The sequence below is a fragment of the Fringilla coelebs genome, assembly GCF_963513975.1.
Source record: "Fringilla coelebs genome assembly, chromosome: 12".
NCBI classification, from domain to species: Eukaryota; Metazoa; Chordata; class Aves; order Passeriformes; family Fringillidae; genus Fringilla; species Fringilla coelebs.
This window is the reverse complement of record NC_140038.1, coordinates 3,232,560-3,255,226: the sequence shown is the minus strand read 5'-3', so window position 1 is coordinate 3,255,226 and position 22,667 is coordinate 3,232,560. Positions and strand designations below refer to the sequence as shown.

General features: G+C 40.4%; 1 protein-coding gene across 3 annotated transcripts in view; it reads left to right on the top strand.

Annotated features, from left to right (window-relative positions):
* The window catches only part of PEAK1 (pseudopodium enriched atypical kinase 1), a 110,528-nt gene that overhangs the window by 2,007 nt on the left and 85,854 nt on the right, over nt 1-22,667 (top strand). The window lies entirely within an intron of this gene.

Genomic DNA, 22,667 nt, shown 5'->3' with positions numbered 1-22,667 from the left:
GACTTTTCAGCTCTTCAGAAAACCCATTTCCAGGCATGTTTACTGATATATGTATTATTTCCTGTTTACTTTCCAAGTAAAGGAATTGGTTGGAATCAGTCATTTAAAGAAGAATGAAGGGGAGGATGCTATTTGGCTAAATGACTCCTAAATGTTGACTAATTTATTTTTCCTAAATAAGATAGTAAAATACTATGATAACTATTGTAATCTATTGATAAGGGTCGTAGATATTGACAGTTACTGTTAACCTTTTGTATCTTGTTAGGAAGAATATCTATGTGAAAAAGTTACTCTAAGTTAACTTGTAACATGTTTTCTCTACCTTTTTTCTGAATTCACGCTCCTGTGTGTCTCCTTTTCCTTTTTCCTGTTTAGTCTTTGCTCTTAAGCTCCCTTTTCCCTCCCGGTTTAGGATCACGCTATCCCATTCCTGCTAATGGCCCACGTTTTCTTTGCCCTTTTCTCTGAAGGGATCTGCAGTTTTCCTCCTTGTCACTGCTTCCCTTGTTCTGATCGCTCTCTGATGAGGTTGGGTTTCAGGCAGTGTTAGTAATCCTTTCTCTTTTTTGTTTTCTTTGGATTGTGAGGCTGTTGGAGCCCCTCTGGCCCGGCCCGGAGCCCCCAAGGATTGCCAGGTGGGGCTCCGAGGTGAGCCGGGCTGTCTCCTGCCAGCCCCGCGCTGTCCCACTTGCTGTGCTGCTGCAGCTGCCGGGAATCCTGCCGAGGAATCCTGCCGAGCTGCTCCCTCCCGTGCAGTCGGTGTGTCAGAGCTGACATTCGGGTACGGGCAGGGCATTGAAATGCAAATGCCTCGGCTCTGACGAGGAGATGGTGCTGCGCTGGTGAAAAGCGCTGAGAGGGTTGTGGAGTACCTGTGGTGTGAAAGGAGATTGTGAAGAAAACAACTGACAGGGAAATGAAAAATGTAACTTTCTTATCTTTCTGCTATTAACACCTCCAGATGTTTTTAGCCTACTTTGAGTACAAAAATAATAACCTGTAGAACATGTTTTGGTTTAGTAATTGAAGCAAAGTTGAGAGAGAGAATGTCAAGTTATTTGCAGCCATATATAGAATTTACTGGCTGTTAGTGGCAGCCAAAAATCACCAGTGAGGGAAATTCCACTGTCTGTGTATGTAAAGTCCCGTGGATTTTGGAGAAGAAGATGTGTAGCCCCAGACCCACGGGAAAAGGCTTTGGCTTCTCCATGCTGATACCTGCAGGGATGGATGGATGGATGGAGCATGTTCTGTGAGTGCATTACTTGGGACAGGCTGCTGCAGGGACCTTGTCTGCAGAGCCTTACTTGGCATTACCAGTCTTCCCACCTTCCTGTGCTCCCACACAGACGCTGTGTGAGGACCAGGAGCTGTGCTGGGATTTATGTTGGCCTAAGGCTGAAATACTTCCATTGTTTCCTATGGATCAGCACAATAATGCTGAATTTCCATTACCATACAATTTTAAATCTAGAGTGGAAAAATACAGGCTGCAAGCTGGAGTAAGAGTTGCTAGTTGACTTTCAGTGTTTTAAAGCAGGGTGAAGTGGAGCAAGTCAACAGTGTACACTGAGGAGAATGTGACAGCTTTAGAACCTCTACAACATCAGTGACAAGGATAAATGGCTTGTTTTTACTTGGTAATAATTCTAACTATTGTCCAATATTTGAGCTGCAATTTCCATAAATTGTGGTTTAGCGCTGTGGGCTCTGTGTTTTCCAAATCAAAAGCAGAAATTATCAACTGTGTAAGAAATTTTCAGTTTTCCTTTTGCCTGAGATAGATAAGTAGCTGAGTGACTCGAGCAATTTCTTTTCCCATATCTCTTTAAGTGGACTGAGTTGATTTGAGATTGCCTGATAGTGCAAAATGTGAATAGAGGAAAACTACACAGTGGGTGTAACTCTGAGGTCACCTTCTTTGAACTGAATTTCTTTTGGGATGCATTCAGCTATTATAAAAGTTAACATGTTAACTCACCAAGTTACAAAATGGATTTACCACAAATGTTTTTGAGTTTGTGTGTTCAGATGACAACAAGAACAACAGGATTTCAGAACCCCTGGGATCCTCAGTCATCATTTATCTCCTCCTTGTAATCACATATTGCTGTGCAGGACAAAGACAAACTCAGTTTTGACCAATACCTCTTAGAGAAGTGTTTTGTAATCAATCTGTAATGGATTTCCTTTTTAAAGTCTTTGGTTCTGGGGAAATGGAGGGGGGGGGGGGAAGTATTCTATCTACATGAAGTGTAAAAAAAAATTTCTGTTGTCTGGGGAAGGCAATTTAAAATCTTTCCATTTGTAGACTTTATCCCATATTTTCCTTAAGAGTAATATTTCAGTTAAAAAGCCTTATATGTGCTTAAATATAAATCCTGAAAAATGCTCAACTGTCTTAATGCAGTCACTGTTGTCTGCAGGAGACATTTTTAGCAAAGTTTTTGAAATCACAGTAAACAAATGGATAAAAATCATGCCAGGCTAAACATTGTAGGCTTCTAGCAATACTTGTTTTAGTAACATCTTGTCTGAGATGCCAGTTCAGTGTGGTGCTAAAAAGTAAGATCACTGACTTGATAAAGTTAGTGCTATTTCAGAAAATACTGCTACTAGCACAGAATTTGCCAAAGCAACGTTACTGGTGTTCAAGCAGATTTGGGTTATTGTATTGTTGGCTACAGGTTCTGTAGGAAGCTGTTTAGTGTTCACAGTTTGACCTTCCATGTTTTTGTAAAACTGATCTCAATCCTAAAATGTTCCCTCTTGGATGCATGCCTGTATTTACACAGGCCTCTCTACAAAGCTCCCCAGAGGAGGAAGACAGTCTGTAATGCAGGAGATGTAAGTTCTGCATGTATATATTTATATCCAGTCTTCCAGCTCCCAGGGTCTTGCTGTCAGAAAAGCCTTCAAACACATTTAAAAGGCATTTAAATCTTAGAGTATAAACATGAACAAATATAGACATCCTTCCACACTGGCTTCATGTATATTCCCTCTTAGCATAAGTCTCTGTACATATCACAGATGCTCTTATTGTTGTCTCAGCTGCCAAATTTCCTCTTAGTGAGTGTCATTGTTCTGCTTTTATACTTATTGGTGTCCTTTCTGGGGGCTTCTGGGGTGCAGCAAGAAGGAAGAACAGTTTTAAAAATACATAATCTACCCCCCAGATTGGCCAGGACATTCAGAAGCATGTGTGTGAAGGTAATAGAGACACTTCAAATTGCAGTGCCTCTGGAGCTGAAGCTGTCCTTGGGTAACAGTTAAGTCTTTTTGTGCCTTTTTCTTCCCCTCAGTTCTGCCTTTCTCTCTACCTTATTTTAGCCCTGAGTAGCCTTCTGCAAAATGCCCTTTTAGCCTGTTTGGCATCTTGTTAAAATCACTGATTCTCTCTGTGAAGGCTCAGAATTACATCAATGTTGCTTAATAAAGTTTGAAGTTTAATGCAAATATATACAAGCTCAGAGAGAATAAATATTGGTCCAGGAGTTTTCCACGGGGGAGTAAGTCATGTTGTGTAATTGCTTTTCCATTTGCTTTAAACCTTGCTAATTGTCCTTCTGGGCCTTCCTCATCTAGATTGGGTAGTTTTCCTTAAAAACAGGTTGCACAATATTCCCCAGTCTGAGACTTCTAAGGCTGTAACTATATGGTTAAGGAGTGTGACTCCTGCCATTTGGAATGATCTGTGGAGGAGATAGTTTATTTAATGACTTTTGTTCCATAAACTGTAGACATTCTCAGTTTTTAGAAGCAAGGAGACAGCTCCTAGTAAAGATGTAGAGAGTGGGGGGCACATGAGAGCTGCCAGTGTGGTCATTTACACATGCTGTGATTGTGCAACAGCTTGTGGTATGTTGTAGTCAGTGGAAGAATTCACTGAACTTGGTGTTAAACACACATCCAACACAAAAATGCTGACTGTTTTAGAGCTTTATAGATGTAAAATTGTATTTTCATGTTGTGATTTTTTAATTTTTAAATTTGGAATATCAGATAATTAGCAATACATCTCAAACCTGCTCTGCTGCTAATGAAGCTGTCAATAACATACCTTTCAGTTGTAACAACAAAAATTGGAAAGTGTTATTATTGCAGGCCTTGAAGTGAGACGGGTTCAGGTTTAAGGCCAGTGTTTTTGGCTAGAGAATTTTGCTTGGGAAGCACAGAAAACGAAGGCATGTTAGGGCAAAGCTCACTGAGGCTCCTGCTCCTCTGAATTTTGCCTGGGAAGTAGTTCATGTGCAGCAAAGGCAGCATCCCTGTGTGAGAAAATGTCAGCAGAAGCAGAGCTCAGAGCTCAGTATTTCATTTCCCTGTGATGCTGGCACTTCCATGCCATATCCTAACTGGCGTCTTGCTCCATGAACCTGTTGGCAGGCAGGGTGCTGGGTCATGGCTCTTTATAAGTTAACCCACTTATCTTCTCAGAGCAGCAGCAGATCTTTTCCAAAGGTGGTTCTTTAAGTGAGGTGTTCAGTAACTGGTGCATCAGGAGGAGTGTTGCACTCTGGTACACAAAGTACCTGTTTTTAGCAGCTGGTAGAGAGGCACTGTTAGTAACAGTTGCCATGAAAAACCTCCTGCAGCAGCATAAAGGAGAGATTGCAGTGGTCTAGATGGAGATTCCTCAGCCTCACTGGAGCTTTAGTCATGGTGAGTTCTCCTGTGTTCTGCATAATTCTCTGTTGTTCTCCTTGTTGGAGTGTGGGAAGTGTTTGATTGTTGCTTTCAAAGAGAGAAGCTGAATCAGGTTCCCTTCTGACGGTATTGCCATCAGCATCACAAGGGCATTCAGTAAATACATTCTTTACACACACAACTGCAAATCATACTGGATTGGATAATGTTGTAAACAGCAAGAAGTGGTGCATAAAAAAAGGTGCCCAGTCCTCACCCCTCATCTTTTTTTTTTTTTTCCACAAGGCTGTAGTTTTTCTCTGTAGTACTTGATAGTGATAACATTGGAGGCTTTTTTCCCACCGAGTCCTTTGCAAATTGACTTCATTGCTTATGGTAGTACATTATCTTTGTTTATCAGTGTAAATCAACAGTGCCATTCCTGAACAATGGAGATAGCAACAGACAGACCTTTTGAAGCCAAATTTGCTGAGTGAGAAACAGAGTTGTACAGAAACACGGTGGAAAAGATAAACCAGCACAGGTTATCAGGGAGTTCTGCTCAGTCCCCCCAGAGGGGATGATGGAAATGCTGTGGAATAATGGCATCTTCTAAAGTATTCCTGCACAACTGCTGGGGCAGCTGGAAGGTTCATGCATACACTAATAATTCTTAGGAGGAATAAAAGTAAACAGGTGATATACCAAAGCAAAAGCTTTTAAATAAGTGGGAATTAGATTTAATAGATCAAATGTTACATAATTGGGTTTCCCCCTGGAGTTCTGTTTCTGCAGTTCAATATTGGTCTGTCTACACAGAGAGCTAAGTTGGGGTGCTTTCATTAAAAAGTATTTAAACACCCAAACAGAATGAGATCTGTAGAACACAGGAGGAAATACAAATCCATATAATGAATGTTGTTTTCAGCAGCAAGCACAGCTTACTGAGGGTGTTATAAGTTCAGTCAATAGTATTCAGTATTGCACAGATAACACATTGAATTTTTTTTGTGTTCTGCTGACGGAAAGAGTTGGTGTACATTTTCAATCAAATAATCACAATAGAAGTTTGAAAATATATTGGAAAAATAAGCAGCCAGTACTCAGTTTATAGCTGCAGGGATTGTGCTGCATGCAAATATCTGAACTGTGGATAAAAAATTACTGAATGAGTGAAATAATTGAAAATCAGTATCAGTTTCTAAACCAAGGTAAGTTCTGCTTTTCCCAAAACCATGGCTTGTCATTAGTGTGGCCATTGTAGAGGAGCACAGTCCCATCCTCCATCTCTGCAGCAGATGGATGTGGCTTCTTGGGTTTCTCTTGCTGATGATGAGTGAGATGATTGTCAATTCTAGCTGCTGTTTCTAATGAAATTGTAACTGTTATAATTTAAAAACTTTGTTTCTTCCCTATTGTGAATGTGAGGCAAGAATTGGGGGTTTTTTTGTATTTTTTTTTGGCTTTCAGCTGCCAGTTTACAAATGTCTGTGACTTAGGGTATTTTAAAATCCATAGATTTCAGCTCCTAAAGTTGACTTTGCCACATGGGTCAAGGTTTCTTTTCCATCACTATTTTTTCATGGCTTCTTGGAGTAATTGTTCTGCAAGCAAGGTAAATGTGTATCAGACATACAAATGTTCATTTCATGACACATGGTAAAAAATCTGCCACAGAGTTCTGAAAAATGACAGCCAGAGGACAGCTCAAAGGCTGGGCAGTTCCTGGATCCTTCCTGGGACACGTTGGAGGGGATTTGTAGTCTCAGGAGTGCACTTGCAGTCATCAGCCTGCACATGTAAGTTTTTCTTGAACATTCTTGTTGTGTTCTTGGCAGTGAGTTTGTGATGGAGCTTAGAAAGAAGGGCTGTCACAGCACCCAAAAGGCACTCTTCTTGTTAATTTGAGAGATGAACTAGAGTCAAGTTGTATTCTGAGAATTTAAAAAATAGGACAGTCATATCTTCCTGTGCTGCCTTCCTCAGGCTGATAAGGAGCCCTGCAAACCACAGGAGCTCCTCACTGCTGTGCTCTGGGTGCACATGGCAGCAGCACTCAGGTACAGAACAGAAAACAAGAGGGGTGGCAGTCTCAAAATTAACTGTGCTGCACCTGAAAAATCAGCACTCTGGCCTTTAGATAAGGAAAAATATTGAAATACAAGTCTGCCTTCTTTCTTTTTGCTGAGAGAGGAAAGTGAAGGTGTCTTGTGATGAAGACAGCTTTTTCTGGATGCTGCTTTGCTAGTTGGTGACCCTCCTGTGTCTGCACTGTTTCACAGTGTGTGCTGGGACCTGGGGTAAACATTTCCCTTTGGAAGAGCTGTACACAATGTGCACATAGAGGGAACTTGGTCTCTTCTGCCTCTCTAAGATGTGCTGGAATAAATACATTGTTTTGAAAGGGTATTTTTCATATTTTTCAAATGAGCAACTCTCTTGAGCTTTGTGCTTTTTATTACATAACATTTAAGTTTTTTTAAGTTCAGAGCATGACCACAAGTTTTTATTTTGCATCCATAAAGTATTTACTGCTTGTAGCTATGTAAAAATTGATCCATTTCCCTTTATTCTAGCTCTGTAACACCTTTAGTGCCCCACAGTTTGTTTGGCACCTTTAACTCTGCAGAGTTGTGAGTAGAAAATATTTTATTTAACACTTAGAGAATTCAAACATGTTAGAATTTGCTTTGTATAAAATTATGACTTTCTGAAGTAATATTGGCACAAACTGTGGAAGCTGTTAGGTTTTGGAACTTGTATTCAAATTATTAATTTTCTTTGCTTTATTTCTTCTTTCACCTCATAATTAAGGCGGACAAAGAAACTCAAGGCTGAAGTGTCTGCTTTGGAATCTGACAAAAAGGCAGTCACTTAGAAAAGAGAGCATGTCTTTTGGGTGGAGAAAAAAGAAGTGCCTGAATTGAAGAAACAATTTGAGCTGCTGTGGCTTATTATGCTGTTTGGCTCTGCAGACCAGTCAGTTCTGGCATTTCCGTGCACCACCTTCTGTGATTTCATATCTTGTTTGTATAAATAAGTTTCTAGTTTCATAGAAAACAGTTATTGACTGATCCATTTTAGTATTTGTGGAAGCTAAGCTATAAATTTTCTGTCAGTAGTTCGAGAGGCCTCTCTGTAAATATCTTTGGCCATGAAGATTTGGACAAATGTGATCATCCTACACTATGTTGCTCTGAAATGTACAGCTTAAAAATCTTTATATCTCAAAATCAACTTTTTAGTGTTGTTGGTGAAAAAAATGTTGTACAAACTTTCATTCACAGAGAAGACATCTGAGAATGGTGTGTGTCTTTGCTCAGATTTATTTGGATGTGGATATGTATATCTTGCATATATATTTGTTTGAAGTGACTATTAATGCTGGCTTAGGAAGTGGTGTTGAATCTTCTGCTATATTCATGTTTTGGGAAGAACCCATTTTATCTTCAGAGTAGTACAGTAGAAGGTAGGGGTGATTTAAAAACATTTCACTGTCTGGAGAGTGTGACTGAAGTGCTCATCTTTCCAGAAATTTGCGGGGACTTTGGTTTGCTGAAGTTTTTTTCCCTTTAAAGTGCTGTTGAGGACACTTCTAATGAGCATCCCAGCTGCCTGTGTGTTGGAAGCAGAAAGGCAGCAGAGTGAAATGGCTTTTTAAGTCAACTCCTATCAAAACCCAGAACTCCATAATTTACTGATTTTACAAATAAGAGAGCTAAAAGCTTGGCTTGCCTGAAGTCAATTATTCTAGTGTTTAAAAGAGGACCCACAACACTCTGATGGTCTTACTTTGCTAACCCAGCCTTTTGAAAAGAGCCATGGTAAATATTTATTTAGTTGCCATAATAGAGTATGGGAATGTCTTCTAACCTTAGCAGTGAGGCTGCTGCTTCTAAAAGCTTCAAGTCTTTAGTTCAAATGTTAAAGATTTATGGCTTTACATCACAAATTGTGTTTCCAAAGGCTTCTCCTGGCACTGCTGTATTTTGTTTTTGTAACTCTGTTGTATTGTCATCTTTCTTGAATAACTTGCTGTCAAAGCACATGCCAGGTCATGTGTTACAGTCAGTTCAGAGCAAGCACACATTTTGCCAGTTAAATATTTCTCTCTGGGAGCTGCAAGAGCTGCCTTGCATATCAGAAGCTTGCAGTCCGGCCTGCTGATGAGTATTTGCTTTGCTTGTGGCTGAATACTTGATATGTGATTTGGGAGTCGTGTTGGGAATTAATTTCTGTATTGTTCAGCCATGGGTAAAACTTGGGAACTGGGATGATGCTTGGCTTGTTGCTCAGTTTTCAGATTATTTAATCTAGGTGCTCTTTTCCCATCCAAAAATTGAAATTTTGGATTAAAACAGAGTTTTGCTATTTTTAGATCATGGAAGATCCTGCCTTTAAACTCCAAGTTAGAGACTGAATAAATACTTATAAGTAAGGATGCCTCATTTTTACAATTTCCTTTATTGACCCCAGGATCACATTTTCCATCATTTATGACAAGAGAGAAAGCAGTCTGCTTGCAAAACAGTAAAATGCTTTCAAATCTTTTGGTATTGTCAGGCCATGACAAAAGCTTAATAAGATGAGAATGACTGGCAGAATGACATGCACCCTCTATTTTTTAACTCTTCTGGAAAATATACTGAAATCTGACATGGGGCATGGTGTTCTCAGCAAAATGGCTGACAGTGACAAAAACTTTGACAATGCAAACATTCTCACTTGTGGAGCTAAATCAGTCGGAAAGAGCAGCCAAAAAGGCAAAGTGGAAATGCAGTTAACTTGTCTGAAACATTTAGCAGCAATGATCTGCATTAAAATAGTTTGTTGCAATTAATTGGTGGTTCCTGCCGTTTCTTTTGCACAGCAGTTTTCACGTGTGTACCACAGTCTTCTCTTGAAGCAAGAAAATGAGGATCTTCCTGGGCTGGCTAATGCTTTATTGCAGAGATTTACTTCTTAATCTTCATTGGAGATTTTGAACTACTGGTTGGTTTTTAGCAAGCTGATTTAGTTCTTGTTTGATTTGACAATGTACAAAGTAGGACTGCTGTAATTAAAGCTTGATGGAAGCTTTTGGCAAGTCCTGAGTTATTTGTGCAGTAGCATTGTGCTGAGGACACGATGCATTTTAGGGAGGGGAAATCAGAACAATGTGCTGATTTACTTGTGTGGGCTAATATGACTCATTTAGAATGAACTCCTTTAAAAGGTGGTTTTTTGGGTTTTTTTAGGAAAAACTGACAGGCTAACCTCAGGTTTCAAATCAGTTTTAAACTGGAAGTCTCCCTTCCATCTGCAAGGCCCTAGCAATTCTCCATGGTTGGGGTCAGCAGTTTACAAACTCTGCCTGGACCAATGATCTGTGAAATCAGTCTTTGAGTCTTCCTGCTGCTGCCTTTGAACAGTTTCATTGATGGCAAAGCAGAAATGACTCAGGCTTTGGGATGTGATTATAAAAATTCGAAAGCTTAAAACATACAGAAGACAAAATGTTGATGCTTGGAAAGTTTCTTTACAATTGGAACTGAGAGAGTTTTGGTCCTGACATTTTCTGGAGGTATGTCACAAGATCCTGAACAGAATTACTTTGATAATGTTGCTATTGCATAAATATATTGGAGACATTTTGCCCACCTTTCAAATTGAAACGATGGTATGAATGAGTCAGCAGGCTGGCTGCTTGCATGCTAAAGCTAACATTTTGTGGGTTCAGATACTTAATAGCTTTTTTCTGTGAATGAATAAGATGGATTAATTTATATACAACGCTTCCTTAGTCAGAGAGAAGTCAGTAGTTTGAAAGCCCAGTGAGGCAGTGGTTATAGATGCCGCACAATCTGCTCCTCTTGTTGAAGACAGTTCTTTAAAGCTGGGCTGTCATGGTTCCTTCACCTCGAGCTCAGTGCCTCTGTTAATCAAACATGCTTTCTGTTGTTGCTTCAAGCATCTGTGACAACTGGCTTATTGTCCCACCAGTGCCAAGTGGTGTCTCATATGAAGTCATTTTTTTCCAAAGCAATTGTTTTGAGTGAAGGTTCTTGCATACTGACTCCAGCTAGCATTCTTCACTCTGGCAGTGGATTTGGATATCCCTCTGAAGGGTTCACATCTTTGATTCATCTCTCATCTTTTGCACTTGTATTTTCTTTATTCTTTCTTTCAACACAGCATATCTCTAAAATACTGTGTGTTCTGGCTTGCAGCGTTCACCTCAGTGTAGGTGAAAACAGAAGTGTTACGAAAATCATAGTCCTGTCTGTGTGTGCTGAAAAATTGCTGGAACCTGTTGCAAAACCTGGTGTTGTTGGCTTTATTCCAGTGCCAGAGGAAGTGATGCTCTCAGGTCTGGGAGGCACAGGGCTGCCTCCCGTGGAGCTGAAGCTGTGTAAGAGCAAGAGCAGCTGTTGGACGTGTCCCAGGCTCGGGGCTGTGGCCATACAAGGAGCTGGTCTGTCTGATCCCTGTGTTCCATGTGTGTTAAAGTTCATGGGGCTCTTCCCTGGGGGTCAGCCACGGGTGCCTCTCATCCCCGAGGTGCCTGCAGGCATCTCTCCATATTAGAGTGGGAAAAAGGAAGTGGAAAAGAGGGAAAACAGACTTACTGGATATTGCAGCAGGGCTTTGCCAAATCGCATTTTGGGATTCATTTCTATTTTAAATGCTACAGTGGCTGCCAAAGCTGGCAAACTGTGATCCCCTTTGGAAGGGGGAGGAGACTCCATTACTTCTCTGCCAGAGGAGGAACATCACTTCATTTTCCTGTTGCTTTGTTTTTCCTTTTGTAAGGAACAAAGAAATTCTGTGAGATAAAAGTAGAAAAAGCCATTTTCAAAGCTTTTCCAGAAATTTTACAAAAGAATGGATTTGATTTACACTTTAAATGTGGTTTCCTGTCTTCTCTCACATCATTTGCATACCTTTAAAAAATAGCTTGGTTTAACTTTATTTTGTAGGAATGTGTCTCTTCCTCTGCTAGTGCTGGTCAGGGTATTGTTTCCTTGATTATTTCTATGTATCAAACACAAAGTGATCAAATTTAGTCAGCAAACAATTGGCCAGACTTGCATAGAGGAAGACTGATTAGAATCACCAAGAAAACAGGCTGAACACAGAATAATATCTACGTTAAAATAACTGAATCCCAGAGTTTAGGAAGAGAAGATGACTGAGCAGCAAGAAAAAAAGAAAAAGCTGAGAGCCAAAAAATATCTGGGTTTTCTTCCTGCCTTTGTCATGCCTCACTTGTAGCCTTGGAAACTGAGACAAAGAGGTTAAGAAACTTGCTCATTCTTAAAATGGAGATAAGATACAGTGTACAGCTTATTTTAGTCTCACTTATTCCTCGGCAGAGTGCTGTAAGTGAACAGTGCTGGATTTATAACAGTGTATAGCTATACCATGAGCGTGTTTGTTTAGGACCTGAGCCAATGAATCAGGTTTAGTTGTGTTTCCCCTGCATACCTGTTAGTGATCCCTTGTTTGGATCTGTCAGTCTTTGCAGGTTATTTCATCCTCTGTGTCCGAGGGAGCTGGGTTTTGGTGAAACCAGGCAGTTCTGGGACTGGGAGCAGGATGCCTGCTACCCCAGCACCTGGGCACGGTGCAGCCTGGCTCCAGGCTTCTCAAGCAAGCTCTTGTTTTCCCTCCAGGTATCTAACCCAGGGATTCAAAACTGTGGGATCAAAACATTGGAAAGGGTTCTTTGGCAAACTGATCAACTGTGAAATAGTTACAAGCTCTTATTTTTTAAATCTGAGAATGGCACTTTTTAGTTAAGGTCTTTTCCTAGGGCTTTTGTTTTATAGGCTCTCTGGACATTCACATGCTGTTTATATTAATGCAGCTCATTTGTAGGCAGTGCAGACACTCTTAGGAATTGTAAGACTGTGGAGACATTTAATGGCTGAGGATAAATTGCACAGCTGTGGACACTATTTATACTTTCCTGTATAGAAAAGAGTCTGTGTCATGAAATAAGCATAGCTCAATGTTGTGAGTTATTTTTCATGGGTTTTTTTAATCTGGGAGAGGGCTTGCCAGCTCTTGGGTTTACATGTTTAAAAGTGTTAGCATGTCCATATCCTAAGAAGATGAAGTTCATGCTTTATCCATTAAGAAAGTAGATATTGAAGAAAAGAGAAAGTAAGTAAAATGTTTAAAATCTCAGTAAGGAATTCTAGAAACAATGCATAAAACTTCTGGGCTGAGTAGTTCCTAAATTTGCAAAGGGAAACTAAATATGATTGAAAATAGCCAGGACTTGATAGAGAGCCAAGTGAACAGTAACTCATGCAACAAGTTAATTTACAGGTTAAGGATCTGAAACCTCTGCAAAGCACACATCCCTTCCTAAAGAAAGAAATGTCCAAGCCCACAGCTTTCAGTAAAAGAACAATTTAAAGCCAGTTCCAACTTATTAAAATCTGTAAGGAGAAATAATTATAACTTTAATAATTAGATCTCAACCAAAGAACACAGAGACCAAGTTGTTTGTTCCTGGTAGATGTGTTAATGATGGGAATCTTTAGAAGTCAACTTTAAAGGACAAAAGGACAAACACAATTATAGGATGTGTAAAATGGAAATTAGGCACTGAGACAGAAACTGAATTGCTTCAAAGATAAGAGGCTAGTATAAATTAAGAACTAGTAGATACCATCTTCAAAATACTGGAATCTAATATATTTGACAGTTACTTTGAAAAAAGTTTGCTGAAAGAAACCATAGGAAACTGCAGACACTGTACAGTTCTGGGCTCCTAGTTTTTATAGCATGCACATGGACTGTGACTAATTTCAAGTTGTCCCCATATTTTATATCTGCAAGGTTCCCTAAAATTATTCTGCCACGTAAAATACCTCTGAGTGCTTCTACATCCTCGGGAGATTTAGCTGCAGCGCTGTAGTTTGTTCCTTTCTCTCCCTTAATGCTCCAAAATCCACAGGTTTGTTCTGTCTCAGATTGCTGTCTGTTATGGGAACCAGGGGATAGGGTTAGTGGGTGAATTATGAAGTAATTTGATCAAGGGCTCAGGAGATAGGATCTTTCCTCTCCTTTCTTCCCTTGTAATGTCAACACTGTGGTTCTTAGAAAATAATAACTCGCACGTATGCTCTGAAATTCCAGCTTTGGTCTGACTTGTCCTAAGCTGTTACTGCTTTGTTTGGGTCAATCTGATTTGACAGCTCTTGTCCCTCTAAGAAACTAATTTCCAAATTATGTATTTCAAAAGTTTGATCAAAAGATAAAGCTTGAACTAATAAGATTAATAACTTACTGACATCAAAGAGAAAACAACGGGGCAGAGCTGAGAGCCTGGAACGCTGATGTGTTCCCAAAATATTTCTTGTGGAGTTCTGCTGACCATTGTGTGTGTGTGTATCTCATTGCCACTACTCTTTCTGAAAATGAGGCTATGTACTTAGCAAAAAAAAAATTTGGTTAACAAAGCTTTTTTTCAGAGTATTTTGTACATTGATAATTTTATTTTTTATTCAGAAACTTATGGAGTCCTTAGACCTGCCAGCCGTGTTCCTGCAGTTCTGTTCAGTGCTCTGTTGATGCAGACTGGTAAATTCTTTCTGGGTCAAGTTGGAATCCATGAAGGGCACATTGTCCCTCACCTGTCAGCCATCCCTCAGCTACAGGTTACTGCCCCTGCTCCACGCTGCAGGACAGAGCTGCAACACCTCTTACTTGATCTCAGTACAAAGTGAGGTCAATTTGTTTACTTAGGGATTTAAACATCTTAAATCTAAGTTGTTTTCCTTTGCACTGCAGTGAGCTTGCACAAGCATTCTCCATACCCTTGCTGAGAGACAGCAGCTTGATCAATCACTCCATCTGACAAGAGCAAGTTTTTACTTCTTGACTGGTACCTTCAGCCCACTCACAAATGAGGTGGGTTTTTTTCCATTCTTCAGATGTCTGATTATGTGAGAAAAGAATATGTGTATGCAATGGTAAAATGTGTCAGCCCCCCTCCTTAGGGCAGGAGTTGTTGGGCTGAGGGAGCAGCAGCTGGCTGTGCCCCCCTGGGGGACAGAACCTCTGCTGAGTGACCCCAGAAGGGACCTCTGGGCTACTTCCCTGCAGTCCTTTGGGAAGAATCACTCTAATGTGGTACCTTCATTTGACTGACACTTCCAGGAAAGGTTTCTCTGAAAAACATAGATGTGTTTATACATGTATCTCTTTCTTTGCCTGTTTAGCTTTTTCCATTCTGTGCATTTTAGTCCAGAGATGCGTGCTCAGGGAGATCTGGGCAGATTGCTGGCTGGCTCCACAGCCTGATGGGGCCCTGCTGTGGAAAACCTGCATCCCCTGGATCCTTCTGAAATTGCACAGTGCTAAGTGATTTGTGATTCCAGGCTGAAAAGCCCTACTGCTACTTTAGACTTCTGGAAAGTGAGACAAACTCATGTTTTTCTTATTGCTGCCATGTTGGAGAGCCTGTGTATGAGCTGTGCTGCAAATGTAGCTCGTGACTACAGAGTCTCAGTGTCCTTCAGACACAGGTAGCTGTGGCAGGTCTCAGTGCAGGAGCAGTGCTTCTGCTTCCTGAGATGACAGAGGAGAGAAGATGCACCAATGCCACAGCACAAGGTAATTAATTTTTCTTTAGATGTCTTTTATTACATAAATTGTCAGCATTGCCATGGTGCCTGCACAAATACATCAACAGAATAACGCAGCTGTACTTGTGAGGGTCTGTGTTATCACACTGCAGTCTGGGCAGCTCTGGCATGCAGAACCTTTATGATGAGCTCCTGTTTCTTGATTTACTTGCTCTGAAGCAGCAAGTGGGAATATTTGTTTCGGACTTGGAGGTTTTTTAAACATGGGAGATTTGTATTGAATGTATAGAAAGTTGCTCACTTTGTAATACCAAGTGTTCAACAACTGCAAACCTTCACTGAGTGAGAGAATTTAATAAAACTTGGAACTTGCTAGCAAAGGAAGGGCTGTCCCCTCATACTGCACTGGTTTCCCAATCTTAAGGAAGTTGGGTGTGATGTAGCACCAGTTCAGTGCAGGCTGCAGCACTTCAAATGCAGCCATAGGCTGGGCAGTCAGACTTCTGCATTCTGGAAGCTCTTCATGAAAGGTTTTACAGATCATTTGGCTTGTAAGAACACCTGATCAATCTCTCTTGAGGACAAAATAACTTAGATGTGTTTGGAAGAAAATAAGTTCTTCATAAAAATATTTTTTCGTAACCTTTTATTAAATTAAGAAAAATAGGGGTTTTTTTATTAAGAAGTGTAGTTCTGAAGAGGTTTTTTTAAATGGGAATTTTAAAAGGAATTTAAATTAAGAAAGGATATCACTAGTTGCATGAAAGTGTAATTAAACATTTATGATGCTGCAAAATCATACTTTCCATGTGCCTACATAAAGCCAAGCATTTTTGTGTTCCTCTTGTTTCTGTTCTGAGATTTGGGGTCAGGGGTAAATGAATGACTCTCATGTGTGTCCAAGCTCTTCAGCTCTGCTTCACCCTCTTCCTGTTGTGCAATCTGTTTTCCCAGGAGTTTGTCAGTCACAGTGGAGTAATGCATTTACTCCCTGAACCTGGGTTAGCCAGGACTCTCAGGGTATTTCTGCCTCCCTTCTGGGAGGTGCCTGTAGTGTGATCACATACAGCCCATCAGTATTCCTTGCAATCTCTGATATCCAAGGTAAAAGGCAGTGCGAGAATCATTTTGAAGAACACATCGTGAGGAAAAAAACATATTTTTCTCTAGAAGGATTGTGTAGGCGTTTAATACCATCTCAGCTTGATGATGTTCATAGGGGAAAATGTTAAAGCTGCATATCTGAAGGAATGGGATCTATACTTGGATTATTACACTAATATTTGCCATTAGGCTGCCAGACTGGCTAAATCTAGCTCAGGAGCCAAGCCCTTCACCATGGCTTGATTATCCCTCTGTGGTGGGTTTCACCTGGGAATGAAAACCTTGCTGAAGTCAAACCAGCCTTTTACCTGTGTCTAGAAGTAATAAATTATGTTAGGAGTTAGATTAAGAAGAGCTTCAGTGTGTTACAGTCTGAAGAATCCATAAAAGTCAATTTGCAAGATGGCAGTAAAACTTCCTTACTGCCTTCATGCTGAGCTCCTGCAAGCAGATGCACAATCAAAGAGGGGAAGGATTGTGTTTATGGCATGTGACTGTTGCCATGAGATTCTTGGTTGCCATCAGAAAGGTAATTTTGCTAAATGGCTGTGATCAGCAACAAATTGAGACATAGAAAAGTGCTGCATTAAAATAGCATTCCATCAGTTGCTGTGCACCTCTATCCCAAAGAGCTGTGCAGCTACCCAGAGCTCAGAAAGCAGGGCCTTTCAAGGTTAGAGCTTGTCATGCTTGGGTAATGCAATTCAGAAGAGCCTAAACACAACAAATCAAAATCTGTGAAGTGATGCGTGGCTTCACGCTGCTATAATTTTGAAAAAGTATGTACAGATTTCCATTCTTCCATTCCAAAGGGCCCTTGAAGTATGTAAAGTATTTATAGCTTGGGATGTCTCACTTGTACATGGAGAGTTAATGACTCACACCTTTCCCAAACAATTGAAGTGCTTCCTGAGTAGCAGAGAAAACATTCCCTCCTCTGCTCCAGTACTGATTCACATTCTGATTCACATTTGTTTGTTGTGTGGCAAATGCCATTTGGCATGTTTACTCCTAGGTCTTAATTAACCAGCAGCAGTACTTTGCTCTTTATAGGTCTTATTTCCTTTTCCTCTCTCAACTGTAGCATGAAACAGCACCTACATTAATCCAAAAATAATGGCTTAGTTCTTCCTCCTATATTTCCTCCTCTCCCCAGCTGCCTCTGCTTCTTCCCCCGCCACGAGCACCTGTGGCCCCTCCATTGAACTTGAGTCAACTTGTTAAAGCAGTGGGGAGTTACTCCAGTGGAGAAAAGAGAGTTTTAGCACTAGGTTTGCAGTTCAGGTTGGCTCAGTGATGAGGCTCACAAACATCAGGAGGGAGCCACGCTGGCACCAGGAAAAGTGGTAAGGGAGAGGGACCTGTGCAAGCTCTGTATGTAACACAGTGAAATAAATGAAATTCTTCATTCTGCTTAACCATGACTTTTGTTAAAGATCTATGTTGCTTTTTGTCTCTGAAAGAGCTTATGCTGTGGCATGTGAGAAGGAAACAGAGCATGCCAGAAGAGAAGGGAATGGCTCTGGGATTGCTCCCCATGTGATGCCTAGTGGTTACCCAAGCCCTCAGATCAGAGTAGTGCTTTGGCAGATGTCTGGCACAGGCCATGTTGAAGAGCTCCTGTCCTGTCCCTTGGTTAGCACATGCACTCATGTACTTGTGTCCAGAAATGGATCCCAGAAAAAGTGGGCACGAGTCAAGTGCTTGTTTAGCTGAGTTGCTGTTTATCCAGATGAGTTCAACCAGTGGCCGTGCAGAAGGATGTCAGCATCACCAGGAATGAGTTATGTCAGACTTTTTTTTTTACAGCCCCTTGGCCATATTGCATTCCATCTGCTTATCACAGATCTGTTGCTCTCTCATTTGTGCAGAAGACAGGTTCATAGGGCTGTGCTGGAAAGCAGGCCATGGAAACTTTGTGGGCTCAGCACCTGGAGAGGGGAGGTGCCTGTGGAGCAGCACATCTGCAGAACAGCAGCAGCAAGATTTGGGAGAGCTGGCTGGGGAGGTGACAACTTTCACATTTGAGTTTGTCACAAAAGAAAATAAATATTCATTACCCATACTCTCACATTGTGTACATTTCTGATGCTTTTATTCAAAAAAGTTGGAGGTATAGCCAGTAACTGGTTGTTGAAAAATGCAATGAAACATATGTGGGCTAAACATAGCCTATAGGATGTGGTTAAAATAAAGTTATTTGTAGGACCTGGGCTTTGTGATGGAGCATGCTTTGAATTTTACGTCCTATGGACTGTTGGAAAGGCAGTCTGTGCTCTGCAGAGGAATCTGGAGCAGCTAGATCAGATCTCTCCAAGATGGTCCTCTTTGCATGGCCTGTTACTCAACCACCCTTCATTCTCTTCATTCCTCTGCCCTTTATGCTTCTGCCTGGTTTTCCTCCTCCCTCTTACATGCTTGATGGCATTTATGTTTCCCTCAATGTATCTCTGCTATTTAAATGTACCAGTGGTACTTCTTGTTCTCCCACTCCCAAACAACACAGATTTGCCTTCCCTTTTGATAATTTTTGCTGTTGACCAACTACCTGGCTGTGTTATTTCTTCTTCATTAATTTCACAAGTTAAGTATTTTAACAGGTAATCAGTACTACAGAGAGTTTAGCAAAACAATTTAGCAAAAACACTGGTAGGAAACCAGCAATCGTCCTCTGCCCAAATAAACTAATATATAAACCCAAAGTTTCCCCTCCACATCCCACACAAATGTCTATCTTCACACACAAATAAAAATATTTGGAATGTTATGAGATTCCTGTGGGTTCTTTAAATGAAATGACCTTCTCTTGCTATCCCAGGTTTTAAAAAAATAATCATTGGAAACCCAAAATGCTTTCCCTGAGCTATTCTCTGACTAGACCACACAGATTGCAGTTTGTGTGTCGTGAGGACAGGGCAGGGTTGTGCTGTAATGGAGTTCATTAGGGAAATCTGCAGTCAGGGCATCCATGGACCAGACAGAGAATCACAACTGGAAGCTTTCTTTCTGTCATCCTTCTCTGCAGCATTTGAAAAAGAAATTGAACTAATAGCCCTCATACCTCGAAGCTGTGCCTTCAGGGAGCCATTATGTTCACTCCTCTTTGCACAGAGGATAAATTTATTTTATAATCAAGTGTTGTTAATGCACGGAAGAACATCTGCTTTTTAATGCTGGAAAATGAGCAGAATTTGTCTTCTGAGTATATTGCAAGTGGTGCTGCAGTTCTGGAAAAATAATTTTTGTTCAGATTTTGGGAGTTTAAAATAATTCAAAATTTTAGGAGCTTCATGGAATTAGGAGTGCAACAAAAAGTATTTTTTTTTTTTTTTTTTAGAAACTTAGAAAGCTGCTTCTTGGGGTGCTTTTGACTTGTTCTCCTCTGCTGTCCACAAAAAAATAAAATGTGTCAAGCTGTAATCCCTGTCTTGAAAACCACCCTTTGTCCCAGGTTGCATTGTCCATCAGATGATTCTGATTATCTTTGTAGGCTTGGCAATGGTTGATTGTAACAAGTGAGGCTGTAACTTATTGCAGTATCTGGTTGGTCTTGTTGGGCTTGCATATTAATGAAAAGCAGAAGGAAAAGCCTGTCTGCTTTTCCACCAGGTTCTCATAGAGAAGGAGTTTTGTCTCCAGAACATTTTGGCAGGGTTATTTAGTGATTTCATTCTGATGTGTCAAATACATTCACATATTAACAAATAAATTTGGCTAGGATTGCAAATATTTGTTTACATAATGTATTGCAGCAGTTGTATTTTGGTAACTTGCTATTCTTTTTCTTCCCTTCCTTGGTTTTTAGACATAAATAGAAATGGGTTGTCCTTTATCCATATATTGAGAAATTCAGTTTGCATCTGCCTTCAGGTGCTAAATTGTCCTTTTCCAGCAAGTTCAGCTTAGCTAACCTGGGAGATTGTCTTAGTGAGTTTCTTACTCTAATAACTCAGTCCAAACTCAGAGCCACATAAAAATTACCAGTCTGAAATCCTGAGTCTGGCAGTGACTGCATCCTTCTTGTGAGAGGCTCAAGGAAAAGGGGACAAGATCTCTCCCCAAAAGAAGAAAGTTTCTTTAGGGACCAGCTGCTGGTTTTTGGATTTTGTTCAGAGAACTACTCAAACTGGATCTTCAAAACTGAAAGCCAACTATTAATGTGGATTCAAGAGACAAGCTGTTGCCAATCTAAGAAAATTACTTCAATTTTTCTATTCAGGGTGGAAAAAAAACAAAACAAAGCTGAAGTGACTGGTTTAAAACAGTGTGAGCATTTTTTTCCTGTGACTTTTACTCTGTGTGGGTAGGAGGGAGGAATTAATGAGGTAATTCTGTCAGAATTTTTTGATTAGGTGATCTGCCAATTAACCAATTCTTTTTCTACAGATCGATTATATTCTAAATACGCTGTGGTGCTTGAAAACATACCCCAACTTCTTGTGAAACCCTGGAATAATTCTTGCAAGAAATGTGTCCTTGCACCAAACTGCCTAATGAACTTGATGGTGTTTGATAGCCACATGCCAAATGTAGATAAATATTTTATAGTTATGGATCAGTTATCCAATCCATTCTAGAGTAATGGATCTGGTCTCTGCTCAGCTGGAGCTTTTATGCTGCTGATTGTCCTTTTGGGACTTAAAAGAACATGGAAGCACTTGAGGTCAGTGGAAAATTTTCAGTGTCAGGGTGGAAAGATTAGATTTATGGTGGAAATACAAGTCTATTCATGTTTGGAAAAGTGAGTACAAGTCTGTTCATGTTTTTAAGTGAGAAGTGTCATTTTTATGACCAAAACAATGCACAAAAGTGCATTAATTGTCCTGAGCTACTTTACACCGTTTTTCCCTTTTTTCTCCAAAGGAGCTGAAATACATTTTGTTGAACCTGTTACCTTTGGATTGTTTTGTGTGGTGGTATCACTTTGTGTAAGCACAGCACTGGAAAGAAAAAAAAAAAAAGCTGTGGAATATCTAATTTCCTTGAAAAAATGTTTTTACACCTCTCAGTTTGGGGCAGAAAACAAGTTCTTAGAAAACTGGGATTTATGGAGGATTTTTAGCCATCTCTAAGTACAGGAGAGAGCTGAGGTTCCAATCCACTTTCCCTGTGGTTCCTCATTTTCCTGTCCTGGTTTGTTCCATCACCACCATCCCCTTGTCACACCCAATGCATCCCTCAGTGGCCTTTTTGTCAGCTCTGCCAAGGACAAAGTCTGCTTCCTCAGCTGACTTTATTTACTGGATGGTACTTTTCCCCCCTGAATTTTGCAGATTTTAAGACACAGTAGTTCTAACATTCCTTTTATTTGGCTGGCAGTTAGTAAGGGAGGGCACTTCATTTTCTTAGAATACCAATATGGAGATGCAATTTATAGAAAATTAGAGGATGTTTTTATATCATGCCCCACTCAAGTTTTTACCTAAGAATTACCACAGTTCTGGAAGAGCATTTATCTAAATGTGTTTCCATTAAATAACTTAGGAAAAAAAATTGCAATGGCATGGTAGGAAATTAGAACTGCCTCTTGTAAATAATCTTGACCTGAAGTAATATGAAAAGCACGAAGCTGAAGTTTTCTTGTGTGTGGGATTAGTTTCCAGCCAGATTAGGGAGCACATCTATCAGGCTGATTACACAACCCACAAGCACTTTCAGCAGGTCCAGCTGCCAGAGGAGTGCAGGGATAGTCCCTTCCACCAAAAGTGCAGATTTTTATCTTCTTACACAGATTGTAAATCCCTACCTTAAGAAATGGTTTGTTAACATGCAGATGGGCTCAGGATGGCTCAGCTGCTTCCTTGCACTTTAAAGAGAAAAACAAAGCTCCAGAAGCTTTGCTTTAAATGGAGTTGTGTAGGGAGTGATCAATCATTTTATGAGTAAACTTCCTTCTGATTAAATTTGGATGTTTTGGAGCAGAATGCCCTGTAAACAGATCTTGTTCCTTACCAAAGTACAAGGGTTCTTCATGAAGTCTGCTACACTGCTGTATTCTTACTGCATCAGTTTTCCCCAGTTTTTAGCTTCAGATTAAAAGTTCCAGACAGATGTCTAGACTTGTAAGATACTGGAATTAGAGGTGTCGGTGTCACACAGTGAGCTGAAATGTGCTGGATTCAATTGTGATTTTGTTTTCAAGCTTCCCTTTTTTTTTTTTTTTTTCCCTAAAATAATTATACCTTAAGATCTAGTCTGCCGTCCCAGATTCTTCACTTGTATTTCAGTTGATTTTTCAGGTTCATTTTGGAGGATGCATCTTCCAGGGCATGGGGAGGGAGGTGACAAGATGCTGGTGATAGTGGCACCGCTCCAAGAGCTGTGAGTCTCTTTCCTGGTTGGTAAATG